This window comes from Portunus trituberculatus, chromosome 40, assembly GCF_017591435.1.
Source record: "Portunus trituberculatus isolate SZX2019 chromosome 40, ASM1759143v1, whole genome shotgun sequence".
Classification (NCBI taxonomy): domain Eukaryota; kingdom Metazoa; phylum Arthropoda; class Malacostraca; order Decapoda; family Portunidae; genus Portunus; species Portunus trituberculatus.
In genome coordinates, this window is record NC_059294.1 from 14,512,604 (window position 1) to 14,534,532 (window position 21,929).

The 21,929-nt window shown below is 44.0% G+C and overlaps 1 non-coding gene across 1 annotated transcript; it reads right to left on the reverse strand.

Moving 5' to 3' along the window:
- Window positions 1–18,977: 18,977 nt before the first annotated feature.
- On the reverse strand, window positions 18,978–19,051 carry Trnan-guu. The gene has a single exon. It is a non-coding gene; the product is annotated as a tRNA-Asn (tRNA).
- Between the last annotated feature and the right edge of the window lie 2,878 nt (window positions 19,052–21,929).

Below are 21,929 nucleotides of genomic sequence, written 5' to 3' on the forward strand. Positions count from 1 at the left end.
AAGGGGTTAGGACAATAGAGGGTGGAGTGAGTGGGAGGGGCTGGAGGAGGGTCTGACGATACGGGGATTCTTTTTAGGGTATTACTGACCTATAGACGAAGAGACAAAGATGGGGAGTAACAAGGGGACGTAGACAGTGCCCTATGGCTGCTGCCTATGTACATAACGCCTGAGAATATCCTTGTGATGAGTCTGATGTGTGTTAGTGAACTACAACTGTAAAATCTATCAGTCTCCAAAAGCAAATATCAGGCTCGTATTACATTATGTTATAATGTTCTTCTTATGAAGTCTTATTTCAAAGACTGGTATGGCTGCTGACTACTTCCTAGAGTAGCAGGAATTGGTCACCTTACCCTCCATGAAGGTATCACAGAGGTAGACGGAATAGAAAAATGAGTCAAAAGAATCAGACAAATGAAAACATCGTCTCTCGCTACGGTCGCGGCAGACAGGTGACTTCTGTATCGCTCGCCACCTCGCCCCGCCTTTCTCCGCCTCTCCACACCACGGTTACTGGGGGAAGGTTGCTGTGGCGGCATTGGGACTGGTGTTGAGCCGCTGCGCAAGGATCCCTCTACTCCAATTACACCACAGTTTCTAATTAATGTGGGATGCCCGAGTTGCGAAGTCTCATAACGAAGATATTTTTTTTCTCCCCAAGTCTTGGCCTCGCAACACAGCCTGCTCCCGCCGCCCGGCTCCTCAGCATGACCTCCCATCGTCTGTGTTTGTTCGGTGTTTGTTTTTCGTGTGTGTGTGTGTGTGTGTGTGTGTGTGTGTGTTGCTTTTATTATGATTATATTTTCTACGCGCATTACTCATGTTGCGAGGCGTGCCACGGATGTGTTATCATACGCCGCTGCGAGGCCATGGTGATAAATTCTTACTAGAAACTGCATTAAACCTTCAATTTCCAATTTCTTAATTTCTTTCACCACTTTCTCCCTTCAGCACATTCACTCTCTCTAGTTGGCGATGACGATGGTGAGCAAGGACAAGGCAAACATAGAACAAGACGAACAGATGAAATAAAAAAAAATTGTTTGAATAACCTGAAATAGACGGAGAATTCACTGATAAGAGGAAAGATGGGAATTATTTTTCCTTTGCAGTGAAGTCATAAATGCTGATGATGTAACTTTCATAACATGGTGTAAAAGAAGATGAGGTGCGTGGGTGAAGAGAGCACAGTGGCACGTTGTAGTGATAGGATGGAAGGAGCAAATTTAGCACAATTACTCGTATAACAAACCCGCTAGGCACGGCAGCCAGTCACACAAACCAGCCAGGATAGCTACAGAGGCAGTGATGTGTGGGGCGGCGCAGGGGAGGGATGCCGACTATTAAAAGCTATGAATGTAAAATGATGCATTAATTTTACTTTCCATTCCCAGCACTAAGTGAATTATGTTTTGAAGCACATACTAAATACTGCAATGAATGCATGTTTATTTCTGTAATGATGCCGCGTTGACGAATACCCGCGTAGCTCTCAACAAGTTCATTGAAGTTATTTCCATTATATTATGTGTTTCTCTTTGTTGTATATTTCTAAACATTTGCATTTTCTGTATCTTTATAAAACTATTTTTTTATATTTATAATATAAATTGTATTTTTTTATATATATTTCACTATTCCTTTCTCGTTTGGTACAATCTCCACCATTTATCATACACACAATAGTTCCTTCGTATTATAATTTGCCGTGTACTGCTCTTTCGCAATCAGTACAATATCTACGTCCACTGCTTGTTATATACATCAAAGTTAATGTTTTCATATTTTATTTTCCATCCCTCTTCTTTTAATATAAACCTTTAATTTTTGTAATCAACATTGCAGTTAGTAATCTTTCATAACGTTTCTTTTAACATATACTTCTTCTTCTCGCATCATAAGTTAATTTCCTTAGTTAGTCCTTCGCAAGAGCATCAATCAGTGGTGACCCTGACGTGCTTACCGCGGGCCACTAACACAGCCGTCACTGGCGGGGAGGAGCCACTGCTACGCCTTTTCGCCCCTCGCTCCGGCCAGCTGTGGCTTATCTTGTCCATCGGTTGATAAGCGAGATTGATTAACGGCGCGAGAGAGAGAGAGAGAGAGAGAGAGAGAGAGAGAGAGAGAGAGAGCTGGGCCAGACTTCTATTCTTTTCCCCTTTCTCTCCGTGGTCTTTCCCCCTCATTTCTTTCGCCATTACTCAGTGTTCTTTTTTTTAATCTTTTGTCTTGCCTCGTTTGTTCGCACCTCAGCGCCTCGTGCCCACACCATTATTCCGGCGCGTATCTCTACATATCTCGTCCTCTCGCCTTTCAATCTGTGCAGCCTCCGTCACTTTGCAGCTCTTTTATCACGCGTCGCCTCAACTTTAGACGTCACTCAGTAGTTTTGTAATATTTCCCACTCCCCTCGTCTCGTCCTGTTACTTGGCGTCGCTCCTCCGTGGTTCCTTCAACGCTCCCCGAGGCACGAACAGCGGGAGGGAGAGGCGGGAGGGAAGCCGATGAAGAGAGAGAGAAAAAAAAAAAAAGACAAGAAAAGGAGGATGACGAAGATAAAAGTTTCAGTGATTGGGATTTAGCTCTTAAGACTCGATTCCAATACATGAATACTGTATAACATAAATATTACATCAAATAAAACTAAGAAGTAAATATCTACACATTTCTCGGTTGATTCCGTGTGGGTAAATACCAGTGTTTTGTATTCTTGAAATGAGAGTAAATACAAGAGATTAACGCAGCTGATGAGATAACGTGGGAAGCTTTGGTAAACAGCATTGGCTCTCACGGGATGGCGTCTTAAGATGGGCGCTGGTTCACTTTAGTTTCTTCGTGTAAAAGGAAAATCGTACAGTAGGAAATAAAAGAAACTCACCTCGCGTACTGTGTTTATTCCAGCTAGACTTCTCCGCAGGGATACTAATGGCAGTTTGTCTCGGCGGTGTGAAACTTAAATGTGCCATAAACAAATCCATTCATCAGAGCAGTGACAGGTAATATTTTCTCCGTTTTCTTTATGGTCACTTTCTTTTTTAATTATATGTATACGATATTTTTAGTTATTATCATTACTTTTTTTTACAGACGCTCCTCTCAGAAGCACGTGCAGCAATAAATACATCAAAGTTTTCCAACAAATAAAATCCAAGAGATCTAATGGTTAATTATCACTGAACTTTGACCTTACACACACACACACACACACACACACACACACACACACACACAAACATTTACCCACCACTTACATTAAAATTTACATGTGAGTGCAAGTGTATGTACGAGTATCTGCGGACGAGAGGATGGGTGGAAACAGCTGTGTGTGTGTGTGTGTGTGTGTGTGTGTGTGTGTGTGTGTGTGTGTGTGTGTGTGTGTGTGTGTGTGTGTATGTGTGTGTGTGTGTTTGTGATCGAACGTCACCAGCTGGGAGAAAAGAAGAGGGAAGAAAGGAAAAGAGTGAAGGGGAGAGTAAAAAAGAAAAAAAAAATGTAGTGTTAGAGAAAAGGCAATAGAAGGGAGACGCGGTGAGATGGAGAAGGGAAGGAGAGTGACCGAAAAAAAAAGTGTGACTAAGAGGCATGGAGCTGTGAGGGACTAAGAAATCAGATAAAAATAGATAAGAAGAAATTGATATAAAAGTGAAAAGGAATACAAAACAATACAAATAAAATGAATAACACCAAACATACACAAAGAAAAGTGTAACACAGTATGAATAAATGAATTAACAAAAGGAATAAAACGTATTGAGGTGAAACAAAAGTGATGAAAAAGGATATGAAAGAAAAAAACAAAAAAAAAGGAAAAAAAAAAGAAAGGACTGGACAAATAAAACAAAAAATACACAGATTAAAAGAAAAAAAAGCTATATCGTCCGCGGCACGGGTCTTATCCCTTCTGAAAAAGATAAAACCATAAAAATAAATTCATGAATAAAAGAAAGCGATGCGGGACTCACACTCCCTCGGCTGCTGATGAGGGAGAATAAAAAGGCTCCCAAATATTATGACTGTGAGCCGTGAAGGGGAGGCGAGGCTGTGATAGGCGCCTGATAAATATTTAGCTGTTTTCAAGTGATACTACACCAGCTGATCTAAACTACAACACCATCTGCTTCAGTTACTACTACTACTACTACTACTACTACTATTACTTACATAATTCCTGATACAACAATAAGACCAAGAACATCAGTAACATTAACGACTACACGTAATGCTACTAAGTATTTTTATTTTCTATTTCTTCCTTTTTTTGGTTCCTACGTCTTTGTCTCTTTCATCTTCACTTCACTCATCATCATTCCATTTTTTCCTGTTCATCTTGTTAATATCTTCTCACTCCTAAGCTTTTTTCCAGTCTTTTTTTGCATTTGTCCCTTCGTTCTTTCCACCACCACGCGTTTTCTCTTTTCTTCTCTCTTTCTTTTCTTATCTAGTCTTCTTTTGTAACACATTTTACTCCTTCGCTTTAATTCTCCACTTCTTCCATCTCTCGTTTTCCGCTCATCCATTCCTGTTTTGTCTCCCAACTGAAGACTATAATTTCCTCTGCGTATTCAGCTTTTTTCCTCTCTTGCCTTTGTTTTTCCTTTTCTTTTCATCATTTCTCTTTGTCTGTCTTTCCGTCTATCTATCTATCTGTTTATCTATTTCTCTCTCTCTCTCTCTCTCTCTCTCTCTCTCTCTCTCTCTCTCTCTCTCTCTCTCTCTCTCTCTCTCTCTCTCTCTCTCTATCATTCGCGAGGAGGAAGCGTCTCAACACATTCATTTCTTCTTGTTTTGCATACCAAAGGAAGCAACAAAGACGGAGACGTAATGAGAAGTTACAGAGAGAAGTGCTGTGTATCTTAGCCTTGAATTGCATTTGAGCGAGATGCAACTTTACGTGTTCCTCTTTATTAATACGACGCTATCTATAACACCAATGAGAAAATGAATTGCTAAAATCGAGTTTCTCCAATGAAGAAAAAATATGAAAAGCTGCAAAAATAGGAAAGGAAAACGAGGAAAGGGTGAGAAAGGAAGGATAGAGTACGAAAAAACCAAATGATATGAAAAGAAGGGCAAATTGGCTGAAAAGTAAAGACACAACAAGAAAAATGTAAGAACTTTCAGGAGGAAAATAGACAAAGAAAATGGACACAGTACAGTACAAGGAGGGGGAGAGTAAATGAAAGACACGAGAAGAGAAAGATATAGCAAAAAAACAGAAAACAACAACGAACAAGCACGAAGTAATTAGAAGTGAGGAAGTATTGGGAAGGATAATTGAAAAAAGTCAAGGTAGGGGAGAGAACAATAAAGGTAAAAGAGAGAAACATTAGAAAGGCGCTAAAAATTAACAAGAAGTAGTTGAAAGGTAAGAGACATTAGAATAAAAGTGATCTGGACAACGAAAATATGAAAGGAGAAGAAAACAAATTGTGATAACGGGGTAAAGGAGGAGGAAGGAAGGAAAATTAATTGAGGTAGAAATATAAATATACAATAAGTAATAAAGTGTTAAGAGGTAATGGATTGAAAAGACGGAGAAAACAAAGATGAGACAGTTATGAAGAAGAAAGATTAAGAAAAGAAAAGATAGATGGAGGATGAGAAAATAATACAAAATAATCACCGTTGCTTGTCGAAAATCAAAATGTAAATACACAGAAAGAGATGAAAACCAAAGAGGATTCGAACGCGTAGTGATTCATGTCTCCTTCAATAAACTTACCGCTGAACTATACAAATCTTACACAACCTTCTTCCCCACCACACACACGATTCCCCGCACTCCTCGCAAACAGTTAACAAAGAAAAAGAAAACTATAACAACACCTACGCAAACAAAGACGAAACAACACAAACAACGATAAGAAAAAAATAATATCTCATTCAGTAACCTTGGCAATAAAGCGCTGGTATTTTTCTTCCCCCCTGTAATTCAAGGCCATAGCTACGTACAGTCTCACCCGCAGGCAGTACAGAAGGGCAAGAGGTTCACTTCCATGACCTTCGGAAGCGCCTGGGTTTTGTCAGTGTTTAGGTATTCAAGGTCTCCAGATACCTGTCCATGTCTCAGTGTATTGGCATCAACAGGTGAGCATGTTTTTGTAATCAAGCTAAATGGATTCCCAGGTATGTTGTACAACGAAGGCTCTCTCTGATGGGAACGGGTGAAGGTTGTGTGTGTGTGTGTGTGTGTGTGTTTCTACAGTACTTAACATCTTCCTTCTTCATTTCTTCCCTTCCTTTATTATCTTGTCGCTCATTTTGTCCAAGGTTAGCACATGAAAGAAAATCATGCAACACACACACACACACACACACACACACACACACACACACACACACACACACACGAATACGGAGACCTGAGGAAACGGGAGCACCTTTTCTCAGCTGCTTCATGCCTCTCCTCTCCCTCACCCTCGCACTCCACGCCACGCCACACCAGGGAGGACTGAAGAAAGAAAAAAGGCAATGGAAAATAACAACAACAAAACAAAACAAAACAATAAAACATCATCCACATCCCTTGACAACAAATGAAAAAACACGAAAGAAAAAAAAAAAAGCGACAGTATGAGGTAAAACTGACCGTATATGAAAAAAAAGAAGCAAAAAATAAATCAAAGTCGGTGAACACAAACAAACAGAAAACAAGACCGGGAAAGAGAGAGAGAGAAAAAAAGGAAAAGAATATTCTCCTCCCCAAAAAACACGAGAGTAAGTAAAAAATCAGTGACGCTTTCTTATTTTTTCTTCCCCCTCCATTTCTCCTCCCGGGTATCGAGTCACAGAATAAACTTGGACGATAGAGCGCCATTCCGGGATGAAAATACTGCGGAAGTTTTCTTGTTACCACTGGAAGCCGCAACAATGTGAACCTGTCAAACTTGTCCCTCTTGGTGGCGAAGAGGGAGGAAGAAGAGGAGGAGGAGGAGGAGGACGAGGAGGAGGGAAAACACGAGAATGGAGGGATAAAGAGAGTAAAAGAGAGCGATGACGGAGAGAGAAAATGAGACAGATATGTTAGCTTAAGGTGATGAAGAGCAAAAAATAAGTATGGAGGCAGTAATGAAAGGATGTATCGTCAAATCATAGGTTGAGATGCAGGCGATGATAGAGGTGATAAGGGAACGCGAGATGATGAGGGCATGGGGGATGACGTGATGATGCAAGGGTGAGGGAATCGGCGGGTAAGGTGCTGAGATGAGGCGGTGAAGCGTTGCAGGAATGAAACCGGGGTGAAACTTTGTGGAGGCGGAGAGTGATGAAAGCTAAGATGCTGCGTGTGTATGATGTGATGTGGCGGAGGCATTAAAAAGTTTGGCCCTGGTGCGCGTATACTGGTGTTTTATCTGATTAATGTGTGTGTGTGTGTGTGTGTGTGTGTGTGTGTGTGTGTGTGTGTGTGTGTGTGTGTGTGTGTGTGTGTGTGTGTGTGTGTGTGTTTACAGAAATTTTGCCACTGAGCTTTAGAAAGAGTATATTTCAACGTAAATACATGTTTCTTTTGACAGTTCCATCGAGTATGAATAACTTATATTGATTTGTTAAGGCTTCTGTTATGCCAATTATTGATATGAAATTAGGCAATTCGTGCATAGAAACTTGTGATTAATATTGATATAATTTATCTATCTATCAATCTATCTACCTATCTAAAGTCCCTACCTTTCCCATACACTGAAATCAAGTTCAGTTCATTTGATCGTAAAGTTACATTTATCATCACATTTATAGTTCGTAGCAATGTTTCCCTTATTCGCCTCCTGCCTTGCCTTCATCAATGACTGCTATGAAAAATGTATTAGCTTCCCCTGTACCATTCATCTCACATTATTCGTTCTTTCCCTCCCTATAAAGTAATCACGAGCTGTGTGTAATGACGGTCGGCGGGAAGTGAGTGGCTGGAGTGATGGTGCCTCGGTAGGGAAGGTGGAAAAGAGAGAGTTAATGCAGAGGAATGGATGAAATAAGACTATTAATGAGAGATGTCTTGTTTAATATCCACCATAAAACGCCACCCTCTTCTAGCCATTCCTCTGATTTACTCTCCTTTTTCCCTCTTTATTCTATTATATTTTCTTATTAACACAAATTACAAAAAAAAAGAAAACGTGGCTACTGCACGACTATTTATCTAAAGAGAGTTCATACATATCAATAATCTACTGCCGTATCTACTACAACTCTTCCTATACCCAAACTATTCACCACATTTCCTACCACCACCCATCAGCTCTTACTACTCCCCTCAGGCATCCTCTTCCACCCTTTCCTCCTTCACCCGCGGACCAACATCAGCTGAGTGGACAAACATGAACTTTCAGGCAAGCAATCAATTAACCAGAGGAGTGCGGCAGCATTACCTGGACACACCTGGACGCACGCCACTCCCGCTCCTTTGTCCCCTGATAAGAAGGGTGAGAGTTAGACAAGGGGTGGCTGGAGACTGTTTGATCGAGTTTTCCTCTCTTAGCTCTGTGTGGGGAAGGTCTAACGTAGTGTAAATTTTCTTCATTTTAACGATGCATGGGGTCAGGGAAAACTTTTACTTGTGACGATGTATGTTAAATAATTTTCGTCTTCCTCTTTTCTTTATTGTTTGGTGTGTGTGTGTGTGTGTGTGTGTGTGTGTGTGTGTGTGTGTGTGTGTGTGTGTGTGTGTGTGTTTATCATTATCGTTATTGCTTGCTACTACTCCTTTTCCTCGTATTATCACTATCCTCATCGCTCTTATTACTGACACGGCATTACATCACAATAACGGTGCCATCTGCTAACAGCCGAGTGGTGCCTCCCTCACTGCTCACAGCCTGCCGCCACACAACTCATCCGCGAGACACACAGGCCATTAAGCTGTCCCGCATTACAAATTAATATCTCATCCTCGCATTAATCACTCCACCTGCAAATCTATGACTACGAGCTGTCATAAATCTGTATTGAATTTAATGACATTTCGGAACCACGTGTTTGTTGTTGCTGTTACTGGTGGTGGCTGTAGTGATGGTGGTGCTAGTGGAGGTGGAGCTATTCACGCTTGTCTGTTTGGTTCTCTAGTGCTTCTCTGGAGACTAATTGCCCGTAAAGCAGTTCAGTGAGAGATATAGCGACTCTGCCTCCACCGCTAGTGTGATATTTGTTGTGCAGTGATTCAGAAGAGGCGAAAAAAATGGACAAACCACATAATCTTAAATAATTAAATTTTCCTTAACCTAACCTTGACCTAACCTAATATAAACAAATCTAATCTGTCTTACCCTAACATTCCTTATGAAACTAAGCTAACTTAACTTAATATAAAGTAACCTAGTCTTATTTTGGCTGAATTTCAATTACCTTACTTTAACCCTTTATATTTAACCTTATCTAGTCATATGTAATCTATTCCCACGTGTATTTGAGATGGTTCATCCTGGTGTAGACTATAGAAAGAGAAAAGCGAGATGAAAGACGATAAAAGTAGAATATGAGGAATGAAAACTAACAATACAGGATGGATGCTTGTACGGAACGAGTCTAGAAGTGTGGGCGTGAGGAGCAAAATGCAGAGGCGGGGAGGGAAAGGTGAGAGTGAGTCAACAAATGAGTCTGACCTCGAGTTTCACCCTAATGGAATGGGTTTTGGATGTCGTTTCAAATGGTTTCAATTGTGCTCTAAGTCTGTAAACATTCAAGCATCGATTCTCGTCAGCTTGGCTCTCTCTCTCTCTCTCTCTCTCTCTCTCTCTCTCTCTCTCTCTCTGACAAGGAAATCTACATGGAAGCATAAAATGTCAATCTCCCTCCGCATACCATGAATCTTTCTCTCCCCTGCGGTGAATTGCCTTAACTTCATTACAATCTTCGTAGATGTTCCAGTCTCTAATTAGGACAATGGGTCATGAAGTTGTTTTCAGTGTTTGGTGACGGGTTCAATAACAGGAACAGAAGCATCGGTAATAAAATAGAAGCCAGGGAAATGTGAGCACCAATATGCAATGTTAGTTATTTTAGATGGCTTCTCTCCTTGCCTTCCATCATCCCTCACCAGAAAGTCCTCTTGTATTCATCCCTTCCTCGTCCTTTGTCGCTCCAAATATCGTAATTAACTCTCCCCTTTCTCTACTTTCCCTTAATACAGGTAACGTTTTTTTCTCACTCCCTTCTCAAATCATATCACTTTCATGGCATCAATTTCGTAACCACTGTGTAGCTTCTGTGATCCTTCAAATAAGCTAGCTACGCCACCGCCACCTCCACCATTCTTTGCAACCCTGATCATATCAAAGACTCTATTACCTCTCTCAAAACTCCGGTGTCCGCGTCGATCAAAGCAGCTCCCATGTTTGTCACTCATCAAAACGCCCTTCCATTCACTAGTCTCGCAGATGGTCTTTGATAGCTGGGGATTATCCTTCATTATCACTCCTAAATCCCTCTCTTCCCTACTCATAAATTTTTCTCTCTCCATTTTATCCCCACGTCCAGGTCTTTTCATTTGCTGTTCTTCACACTGCATGACTTTTATGGCTTAAAGATTAATTCTCAAAGCTGGTTCCACTTAAACAACTTGTCGATTTTTTTTTTCTGACGTTTTTTCTTATTTACAGTGGTGGGTGTTTACATCTTGTTTTTTTTATTGTTTTTTTGTAATCTTAGCATGATGTCCGTATTTGTAAATGTCGCCAGTCAGTGTGTGTGTGTGTGTGTGTGTGTGTGTGTGTGTGTGTGTGTGTGTGTGTGTGTGTGTGTGTGTGTGTGTGTGTGTGTGTGTGTCTAAGTAATATGGCAAATATAACAAAATACACACGAAAACTGCTCATGGAAATACTAAAACTCAAAGCACAAGCTACAGTTGATTCCGATAAAGTTATTCACATATATTCCCTTCGCTGCTTTTACGTACAGTAAAGCGTTCCGTCTCGTCACTGCCTTGCCACTGCCTCGCCCCTTGACCAAGCAGTGCCCGGCGGAGGACAGACAGGTTTCCAAGGCAACGCGACAGAAAGTAAATATTTTCACACATCCCCACTCCAAGGACTTCACTTCGTTTTCGGCCTGAGGCGGATGAGAACAGAAAAAACATGGTTTCATTGTGATCCGCGACTCTCTGCCCTGAAAACACACGCCGGGTGGAGGAGGTGCGGGGACGGGCGCCTCTCAACAAACAAATGGACAACACAAGAAGGACACGGCACAACACGATGCTACCTCCATGATCCACCTCTCTCTCTCTCTCTCTCTCTCTCTCTCTCTCTCTCTCTCTCTCTCTCTCTCTCTCTCTCTTCAGTCCAGGTTCTCGTTTCAACTCTGATGCATCGACTCTCTCTCTCTCTCTCTCTCTCTCTCTCTCTCTCTCTCTCTCTCTCTCTCTCTCTCTCTCTCTCTCTCTCAGGTTCTCGTTTCAACTCTGATGCTTCGACTCTCTCTCTCTCTCTCTCTCTCTCTCTCTCTCTCTCTCTCTCTCTCTCTCTCTCTCTCTCTCTCTCTCTCTCTCTCAGATGCTGGTGGTGCTTCCCTTCTCCTTCCTCTCAAAGCTCCCGTCTCAGCCGCCCTCCATTTCCTCCACTTAGCATCCAGATCCCTCCATTAGACCCCAAACATCCAAGCCACTGATACACTCTCTCTCTCTCTCTCTCTCTCTCTCTCTCTCTCTCTCTCTCTCTCTCTCTCTCTCCCACAGCTGTTAAAGAGTATACAGAGACTAGTCCCACATACTGCCATAATCTACTTGATATACGAACATAATACCACCTCTTCTTCCTCACACGTCCACTCAAACACCTCCTCTCTCTCTCTCTCTCTCTCTCTCTCTCTCTCTCTCTGCACTTCACCTCACAAACACGCTCTTCCGTCTCCCACTCACATCGCATCACGTCGCTTTCTAAATCCAGACATTGTTATCCTTCCACTACTTTCACTTCTTTCATCATCACGACCTCACGCTTTCCTTCCGCGTCACGGCTCAGCTTGGGACACAACACAAAGAAGTTACGTACGTACATGCTCTTTTATTTTCCTTCCTCTGTGTCTGCCTGCCTGCCTGTCTGCCTGTCTGTCTGTCTCTGGTTCTCTCTCTCTCTCTCTCTCTCTCTCTCTCTCTCTCTCTCTCTCTCTCTCTCTCTCTCTCTCTCTCTCTCTCTCTCTCTCTCTCTCTCTCTCTCCCTCACTAGATCCACTTACCTCCTCAATTATTGGTTGCAGCTCCCCTCCTCTCCCCCTGCCTGTCTCTCCGTATACTCTCCCTCCACCTCGTCTCCTGTAGCATACACTCTTCCCTTTTTTAAAGTAATATCATTCCATTCCCTGTATTCATTTTCTTTCCACGTTCCTCTCTGTCGTGCCTCTCCTTTCCCTCTTATTTCCCCCCTCTTACCCTCATTCCCACTCTCCCTAGACCTTTATTCTCCCCTATTCTCTCCAATTCTTCTCCCTCTTCCATTCCCTTTCTTCTTTCCCTCCTTTTCTACCCCCTACCTACCCTCCCCTTCCATACAGGCGGGGTAGAATAAACACATCAGCGGTTGAAGAGCCCTCCACACACCCCAGCCTCACCCCACCGCAGGTTTGTGGAGGGAGGAGGCTGCTGGAGGACCTGGCGTTGCACCTCCATTGGCCTTCCACAAGTGTAGATTCCCTGTGTTTTCCCCACTTGAATTGTTGAATTAGTGAGCGGAGAGCGATACCTGTGATGACTGTGAAAGCTTATCGTCGCGTTTCAATCAGCGCCGCATACAACAAGGACGGCAAGGCAGGTTAGGGCGCTCTGGTGTCTTGTCGGCCGGTGATGTACTGTATACGTGGAGTGTTTGTGGGACGCCGGCTGGTGGTAGAGGCGAGGGACGTGACGGCCAACGATTTCAGACCCTCCGACGCCTTACGTGTGTGTGTGTGTGTGTGTGTGTGTGTGTGTGTGTGTCGTCCTTGCCCATCGCGGGATACATTCAGGTCCTAAAAGTTTTGTTCGTTGTGAGGGTCGGCGAGGGGCCCGTCCCGCCCAACATAATATCCTCAAGGGCTCCTGGGGACACTTTTTGTCACCTCCAGTCCCACAGCACACTCAATTTATGAACATTTTTCTACCGGAGCCAGACTCGGACAGACACAACTCGCTTCCGTTTTGCTATTCCACAGTGAAGATATATAAAGATTTGATCTCGTAAATGAGAATTTGATTTACAGAAGGACAGTGATGGTGAGCTACATTGACACACACACACACACACACACACACACACACACACACACACACACACACACACACATTCTCATGCAAACACACGCACGAACCATGAAAAAAATCTCATCCCTGAAGCAAAATCAGACTGTGCGATTATGGACATGCATGACTCTCTCTCTCTCTCTCTCTCTCTCTCTCTCTCTCTCTCCAGCTCTCCATGCCTCGTCACGCTAAGGATTTCGGAACATGATTCGAACACATGTTGAAGTATCACCACCATAAAGAGCAAGATCTGTCCCTTCCCTCTCCCACCTCCCCTTCTGCCCCCCAGCACCGCCGCGACGGCAAGATCCCTACCGCTGAGACGAACGAACATCACTTAGAACTGTCCAGAGCTTCGAACACCTGCGCTACAAAGGACACGTCAGTGGGGAGCCTCTTGTCCTGACAGCTGAGGGCCGTAGCGAGGTGACGGCAGTGACAGCGTGGGTGTCGCTCGGTAAACATGTAGCCTGCCTCACTCCCTCTCTTTCTCTCTCTCCCTCTCTCTCTCTCTCCCGCTTTTCTCTGTGTGACCGAGTGCAAGGTTTCAACAACTCAATGCAGTCTGACACACCAACAATGTATAAACTTATGATGACAGACACATTTTGACTGCAAACTACAAAAGGTGACTGACTGCGGTGACCAAGCGTGCATGATCGTGTATAGCAAGACTGACGTGTAACTCTCCAGAAAACTTGTTCAGTCTCGTCACACTTTCCTTATTTGTGGCGGCAATGGTGTCAGGTTGCTGCGTGGTGCGTCGGCAAGGCAGTCCGTGTGATGGCTGGGAGATTATATACCTTCACATCACAAAGGTGTACTCGGGCACCTGTATCATTGTAATTAACGGCTATTTTCGCGTTCTTTCATTTATTTTTTGTGATAATTTTATATGATTTATTTCATGTTCTTTTCTCATTTCACTCACCGCTTTGGGAATTCCGCTCTCATTTCTGCTGCTTAATACTGTAAGTTCCACAGGAAATAGCGCATCAAACTCTCTCTCTCTCTCTCTCTCTCTCTCTCTCTCTCTCTCTCTCTCTCTCTCTCTCTCTCTCTCTCTCTCTCTCTCTCTCTCTCTCTCTCCGCTTCATTCTACATTTGCTATTTTTTGTTTGAATTCCTCGCTATTCTCACCTCTCCTATTTCTCCAGTGGGCCGCGACGCCTGCTTACACTGCCACAAAGGGAGGAGAGAGGGAGGGCGGAGGGGGAAGGGATGGGGAGAACAAGAGGGAGGAGGAGAGAGGAGGAGGAAGGAGGGATATGCATTACACGCCCCTCACTCACGGAAGGGAGAAGAGGAAAGGAAGGAAAGAAGGAGTGTAGAAAGAGGAAGAGAAGACGGATAGATGGGAAAGTGGTTGAGGAAGGAAGGGAAGGAGGGGAGATAAATTGGGAGGAAAAAGTAATACTGATTGTGGAAGGAAGATGGAAGGAGGATTAAGAAGGAAAAGGGTCGCTGAAAGTAGTAGTAGTTGTAGTTGGTAGTAGTAGTTGCTATAGTAGTAGTAGTAATAGTAGTAATAGTAGTGGTGGTGGTGGTGGTGGTGGTGGTGGTGGTGGTGGTGGTGTAGCTAGTAGTAGTAGTAGTAGTAGTAGTAGTAGTAGTAGTAGTAGTAGTAGTAGTAGTAGTAGTAGTAGTAGTAGTAGTAGTAATAGTAATAGTAGTAGTAGTAGTAGAAGAAGAAGAAGAACAACAACAACAAGAACAAGAAGAAGAAAAAAAGAAAAGAAAGAAAAGAAAAAAGAAAAAAGCTGAAAAGATAATGAAAGAAAACAAGAAAATAACGACAACAAAAAAAAAAAAAAAAAAAGAAACAATAGGGAGAGCTGCCATAAACAACCTAACCACGTCATCGTCATATAAAAAGAGAGAGAGAGAGAGAGAGAGAGAGAGAGAGAGAGAGAGAGAGAGAAAGAGAGAGAGAGAGTAACGCAGTATGTCAAGGGAACAACATGATACACTGACGAGGAAAAAACCTTCTTTGCATCCTATTCGCTGATGGTCCTTCAGATAGGCGCCTTTTTCCCTCCTCCTTGCTGTGGATCCATTTCGTACTTTCCTGCTAAAAACAAAGAGCTTTTCTAAATCCATCTTGATCTCTACTTTTTGTTTAAGTTCTATTTTTGTTTAATATTTTTTTCCTTACACAACATCCCTTTTCCTTCCTCTCGGTTGAGTTGGTTAAACACATACACACACAATACATTCTCTCTCTCTCTCTCTCTCTCTCTCTCTCTCTCTCTCTCTCTCTCTCTCTCTTTATTTTGCATTTTTATATTGAATTTTCTCTAATTTGCTCACGCCAAGTAGATTTTGAGATGAAAGTTGAAACGTCCTTTGAAAATCCAGTTGAATTTACACTCGAAGATTTGCATAACACCATTAACATCAAAGACTCGTGAAAATATAAATAGTAATACGCAGAATCAGTCTCAGTAACAACGTGCAGTGGTGAAGGCAATGCAATAGAAATAGTAGTAGTAGTAGTAGTAGTAGTAGTAGCTGTAGTAGTAGTAGTAGTAGTAGCAGTAGTAATAGTAGCAATAATAGTGAAAACTGAAAATAACAAAGTAAAAGAGGAAAACAAAAACAAAATGAAACAAAACAAGAGAAAACCCACGACAAAGACTCCGGATTAGACCACAAATTTCCTGCTGGGGGGGGACGAGAGAGAGAGAGAGAGAGAGAGAGAGAGAGAGAGAGAGAGAGAGAGAGAGAGAAAGGGACGGACGATAGGGCGAGCGTTCCTGTCCCAGCCGGCGAGGGGAAAACCGCAGACAATAAAAAAGTGATTTATCCCAATCCCTTGAGCATACACGGAGCGCAGCCTCTTCGGACCCCTCACGTAGGGCTGATGAGCGTGACAGAGACAAATCAATAAAAAGTGGAGAGTAGAGACTTGGAATGAGTACCACCCCACACCCATCTCCCCTCTCCCGTCTCCCTTGTCCCTATCACCCTCCTCTCTCGGCTCCTCATCTCTCACTCCCAGCCCACAGTACCCGTGCCAGATGGGAGAGGAAATGGGGACTTGTAGGGTGAGAGAGAGGGGAATAATAAAAAGAGGAAGAGGTGAGAGTAAGAGCTTAAGTGTGATGATGACTGTCACAAGAGCTGTTGCTGTGTGTGTGTGTGTGTGTGTGTGTGTGTGTGTGTGTGTGTGTGTGTGTGTGTGTGTGTGTGTGTGTGTGTGTGTGTGTGTGAGGGGACGTTAGGAAAGTACAGGAAATGGGGGGCGTGTCTTTGGTGTAGGTGGTGAGGTGAGGAAACTGAGAGGGGCAAGGGTGAGGGCTGTGTGGGTGAGGGTTGAGAGGGTGAGGGAGGCAGTGACGGGAGGGGAAGGAGGGCAAGGCTCGGCTAATCTACATGTATGTGAAGGATAGAGTGGTGGGGCAATTTTTTGGCTGTGGTTAGATGGAAAAAAAATGGAATGTAAAAGGATGAGTAGATGGAAGATGAGAATTTGAGGGTAGGGGCGAGTAGGAGGAGGAGGAGGAGGAGGAGGAGGAGGAACGACAACGACAAGGACGACGATGACGAAGAAGGAATGCAAGTTAGAATATTGCTTGAAAGATAAACGACAGGAGGAAAACGCATTGAAGAAGAAGAAGAAGAAGAAAAAGATGATGAAGAAAAAGAAGAAAAAAAAGAATAAGAATAATAAGAATAAAAAGAAGAATAAAAAAACAAGAATAAGAATAATAATAATAAGAAAAAAAATTGTAATGATGAAAATTATGATAAAAATGACGATGAAAACAGTGACAAAGACCAAAAATAAATGAGAAACTGAAAAATAAAAGAAAATAGCAGTAAAGAAAAGTACCTCGAAAGGGGAGAAAATCTGAGACTGAGGAAGGGAGGGAATGAGGGAAGGAAGGAAGAGAGGAGGGAAAAAGGAGGGCAGGAAGTCGGGGCGTGGCGGGGTGTGAGGCTGCGAGGTGAGGGCTGAGGAAATATGCCAGCGTTGAGGGACTAATTGCCTTGGTAATGGTGGCGCCCGCGTGAGGTGAGCGGGAAAGTCTGCTATTATTTCTTATATACCGTTTTCGTTTCGTTTTTTTTTTCATATTTTTCCTTTCATTTTTACTTTTCTACATGTACTCTCTCTCTCTCTCTCTCTCTCTCTCTCTCTCTCTCTCTCTCTCTCTCTCCACGCCGCACACTCCCAAGGCGCTCGTCATGCACCCCCTGCCGCCCTCTTCTTCTCTCCCGCCCTTCACCCTGCCTCACCTCCATGCCCCTGCCGCTCCCTCCTACGCCCTTCCCTCCACCACAGCGCTGGGTCACGACACAAATATATCATAAATTCGCCGGCATTCTCTACGCTCCTTAATCCACACGCCTCTGATTTGCATACCTCCGCGCCTCCCTCTCTCTCGCTTCCTTCAGCACCCTCGCCCTTGTGGCCCACGACATAAAGCTTATAATTACATCTACATAGTCCAAATTAAGCTATTCACTCCGGCAGGCGTTGTGTAAGCAAGTGTCAGCCTTCGGTCAGTCGTGCATGGAGTTGGTATTTCCAACAGAAATAGTTTGTTGGAAGAAAATAAGAGTTTAGGCCTTGCTGAGCTGAAGCTTAAGGGCTAAGGTGTTCAGGGGAAGAATTCTGTGTACTTTGATGGTTTTGACAGGTGGGACGAGGGGCGGCGGCCGACGGGGGTTCACAGGGGTTGTGTCCCTGGGGACTCTGGTACATAAACAAGTAGCATATGTAGGCAAACGGTGACTGCCCTGGGGAGAAGCAGAACACTGGCAAATAAACTAAAGATTATCAGAGTCTAGAATTATATCATTGTTTTGCCGTCTATTTTTTTTTTTTTTTCCAAATTCATTATCCGGAAAGGCAATACAAATCTAAAATAAAAATGTCTTCTAGTAACAATACCAACCAATACCAACATGGTGCCCGACAGGGGGCCGGGCGCAGCCACTCGACACATGAGCTTCTCGGCGACAGCCGGTGAAGAAGAGTACACTCTGGATGACGCGCCGCCCCATGCATCCCCCTCCGCCCTGCGGTCCCCGCCCCCGCCGTGACTCGACCCTAGCGTAAACAAAGATGACAAACCTAATATCTCCTGCGGCGCCAGGCCTGATCGGCGGTATTGTAGGCCTTGGGACGCGGGGAGAGAATCCCTATGTTTGTCCGGAGATTGTAGGCCCGGGACGTGGGGGGAAGTGTTTATACAAGAACTTAATGAGAGCTGTTATGAGGCGCTGCGGGCTGCCACTGGAGGCAACCCGTACGTGGGAAGGGCAGAGGCAAAGTGAGTGTTCTTTAGGATAGACAAACTGACCCACTCGGACCCCAACCCAACCGGCGGGAACTGTTACTTTTTCTGAGCCATTTCGCCCATCATCTTTTTTTAGTCTGGCGAAAACGATGTGTGTGTGTGTATTAATGAAATAATATTTTGGTTTATTTGAATGGCAGTGTACGTGTGTGTGTGTGTGTGTGTGTGTGTGTGTGACACACAACATACGGACACAGGCTCTTGGACACATTCAAGACAAGTTACAGAAACAAATCAACAAAATTTTCATCACTTTTTCTGTAAAGTGAGATTTATCTTGCAGCACTGAAGTGATATCGAGTCATGCATAATAACAACGGTAAAAGCTTCATGTTGTGTCAAGTGTTTCTGGCCAGTGAGTGCAAATCTCCTGGGAATGATAGCTACGTGACGCGGACAACCAGACGGTATTTACGTGAAACCAGGTGCCCACTCCTGAATGACCTAAAAAAACACAAACCCGCCCCCGGGTGGGCTCGAACCACCAACCTTTCGGTTAACAGCCGAACGCGCTAACCAATTGTGCCACGGAGGCATATGTATCTCGTGGACAAATGAACAGCTTAAGATTCACTCTTTTTCATATCTCTCTCTCTCTCTCTCTCTCTCTCTCTCTCTCTCTCTCTCTCTCTCTCTCTCCAAATGAACCAACGAGCCATGCCAAAGCCGTGTGTGCAGCAGGTAGAGCAATACAAGTGGCGGACGAGCTGGCCTGGCGATGTATTGCCTGCAAACATGCACACTGCACACCGTCACGGATTGCTTCATTCACTGCATACTTGATTGTTTCTGCCTTAACTGTTTGACTAATCTGGCGAAGGAGTGATAGGGCTGAGTGAACAAATGAATGAATGAACGTGTGAGCGAGGGACTGAAAATCAGTGAGTGAGTACGAAAATATATGAGATGGAGTGAGGAAAATAAAATATAAATAGAAGAGAGAGAGAGAGAGAGAGAGAGAGAGAGAGAGAGAGAGAGAGAAAGATGCCTACCAAACAATTCTCGCTAATCCCCGCCCTTGCTGGAATGTCCACTTCAAGTTTATGTCAGCGGGTCGCCTCGCTCGCAGCCAAGTCAATAAAAGAGAGAAAGGGAACTCGATAAATCAAGCCATAAAACATTCATGGTGGAACAAAGAACGTTACGAGATTTTCATGCAGTGAAAAAAGAATAGCAAAGATAACGAAGGAGGAATTGGAAGAAACGAGAGCGAAAGAAAGATCAAAGGAATGGGAAGAACAGAGAGTGAGAGAAGAAAAGGTGGAAGTAAGAAGGAAAGGAAAGGGGAAGAGAGGAAGACAGAGTGAAAAGAACTGTATGTTAGAGAAAGGGGAGAGGATAGGAAGGGTTAAGGGAAGGATATGTTAGAAAAAGGGGAAAGAAGAGAGAGAGAGAGAGAGAGAGAGAGAGAGAGAGAGAGAGAGAGAGAGAGAGAGAGAGAGAGAGAGAGAGAGAGAGAGAGAGAGAGAGAGAGAGAGTAGCATGAACAAGAGTGGAGAGTGGAAAGTAGGGGGCAAATCCAACACACCTGATACAATAAACATTTCAACGATGTGACGACTTGGAGGCAAGGCGGTAGTAATCGTTAAGGGGACCGCGGAGCTAAATGAGGCGTGGACGTGGATGGCTAACACACACACACACACACACACACACACACACACACACACACACACACACACACACACACGCACACACACACACGGCTATTAATAGTTTTGAAAAGATAAGTTCTATCAATTATTACGTGCCTATCTCCATAACACTTGTAGAAGGAAGAGGAAGAGGAGGAGGAAGAAGAGAAAGAGGAGGAGGAAGAGGAGGAGGAGGAGGAAGTGTAAAAGAAATACGACCTACAATGAACGTCAAACAGACACGCCGAGAGAGAGAGAGAGAGAGAGAGAGAGAGAGAGAGAGAGAGAGAGAGCAGAAAGAGAAAAAAAAAAGAATGCTGCGATTTGATTGGCCATAAAAGTGTGTGGTGATCTTTTTGTGGACTGAGGCGGAGCACGGACGGCAACAAGTCGAGGCAGAAGGAAAGAGAAAAATCGAGGTCCCTCCCCCTCACACACACAAAAAGCAGCGTATATCCTGAAGAAGACGGAGAGCATGGATGAGCAGAGGGAGCGTGCAGTGTTCATCAAGGCTAACTTTCAAAACAAGCTTGAGCTGAGTCGGGACGCAGGGAATGGATCTCTATCGCTGCTACAAAACATTTCGGCGGCGACTGGTTCCGCATTTTTCCTTTTATCTCACAGACCCATCGAACTGCACCCCACACAACAACAACACCATTAAGGGTGAAAGGTGGGGCTACGTAGCTATGAAAAGGAACCTTATGGGAAACTCTTGTGTTCTTCCCTTTTTCCCCCTCTCTCTACATCTCTCCCTATCTCTTTGTCTCTCTTTGCCAGCCGTCACAGCATGAGAATACCTGTGGAAAGGGTAGAAGGTGAGCACCAATGAGAAACAAATGTAGCCAGGTGTTGAAACAGATGATCATTGGTATTGTAGGTGCGTCAGGTCACAACACACCAGATCAGGGGGAGGCAGTGGAGTGAGGAAGGTGACCGGAGCTGACCGCAGGGAAGGGAAGAGGTCAGCATGTTAGAAGGAAAAATAGAACGTGTGTGTGTGTGTGTGTGTGTGTGTGTGTGTGTGTGTGTGTGTGTGTGTGTGTGTGTGTGTGTGTTCTCGCAAGCGCTTGTGTGAACGTTAACACTCGCAAACTACACTGAAAATAAGAAAAGGCACACAGTGAGGAATGATAAATAAAGAACAACGTTAACCAGAAAAGGAAGAACAGAGGGATAAACAAACATACGGACAAACATACACGCAGCTGTGCAACAACAAACAACAATTATGAGGAAGCAGAGAAGAAAAAAGAGAGACAAGTGAATGAATGAGGGGAAGAAAGGCGAGAAAAAGGTAAGAAACATGTGTGGAGGGAAAAGATGGGGAGGAAGAAAGGGTGGAAAGGCTTAAGGAGGACGAGGCGACAAGAGGGCCGAGGTATGGTCGAGTGTTGGAGGATGGGATGAGCCGAGCATGAGGCGCGAAGACCCAAGGCGGAGAAACAAGACGAGGAGATGGAGAAGGAGGAGGAGGAGGAGTAGGAAAGAGAGAGAGAGAGAGAGAGAGAGAGAGAGAGAGAGAGAGAGAGAGAGAGAGAGAGAGAGAGAGAGAGAGAGAGAGAGAGAGAGAGAGAGAGAGAGAGAGAGAGAGAGAGAGAGAGAGAGAGAGAGAGTATCAACAACGGAGAAGGCTCCCGAGATCATGTTTCTAAATATAATAGTCAAAAGGAAAATAGAACTTAACACCTTTCCTTCTCGTACCTGCCTGTCTGCTCGTCTGTCTGGCCTCCCACTTGATTGCCTCTCCATCTACCTGGCTAACATCTCACTTCCCTG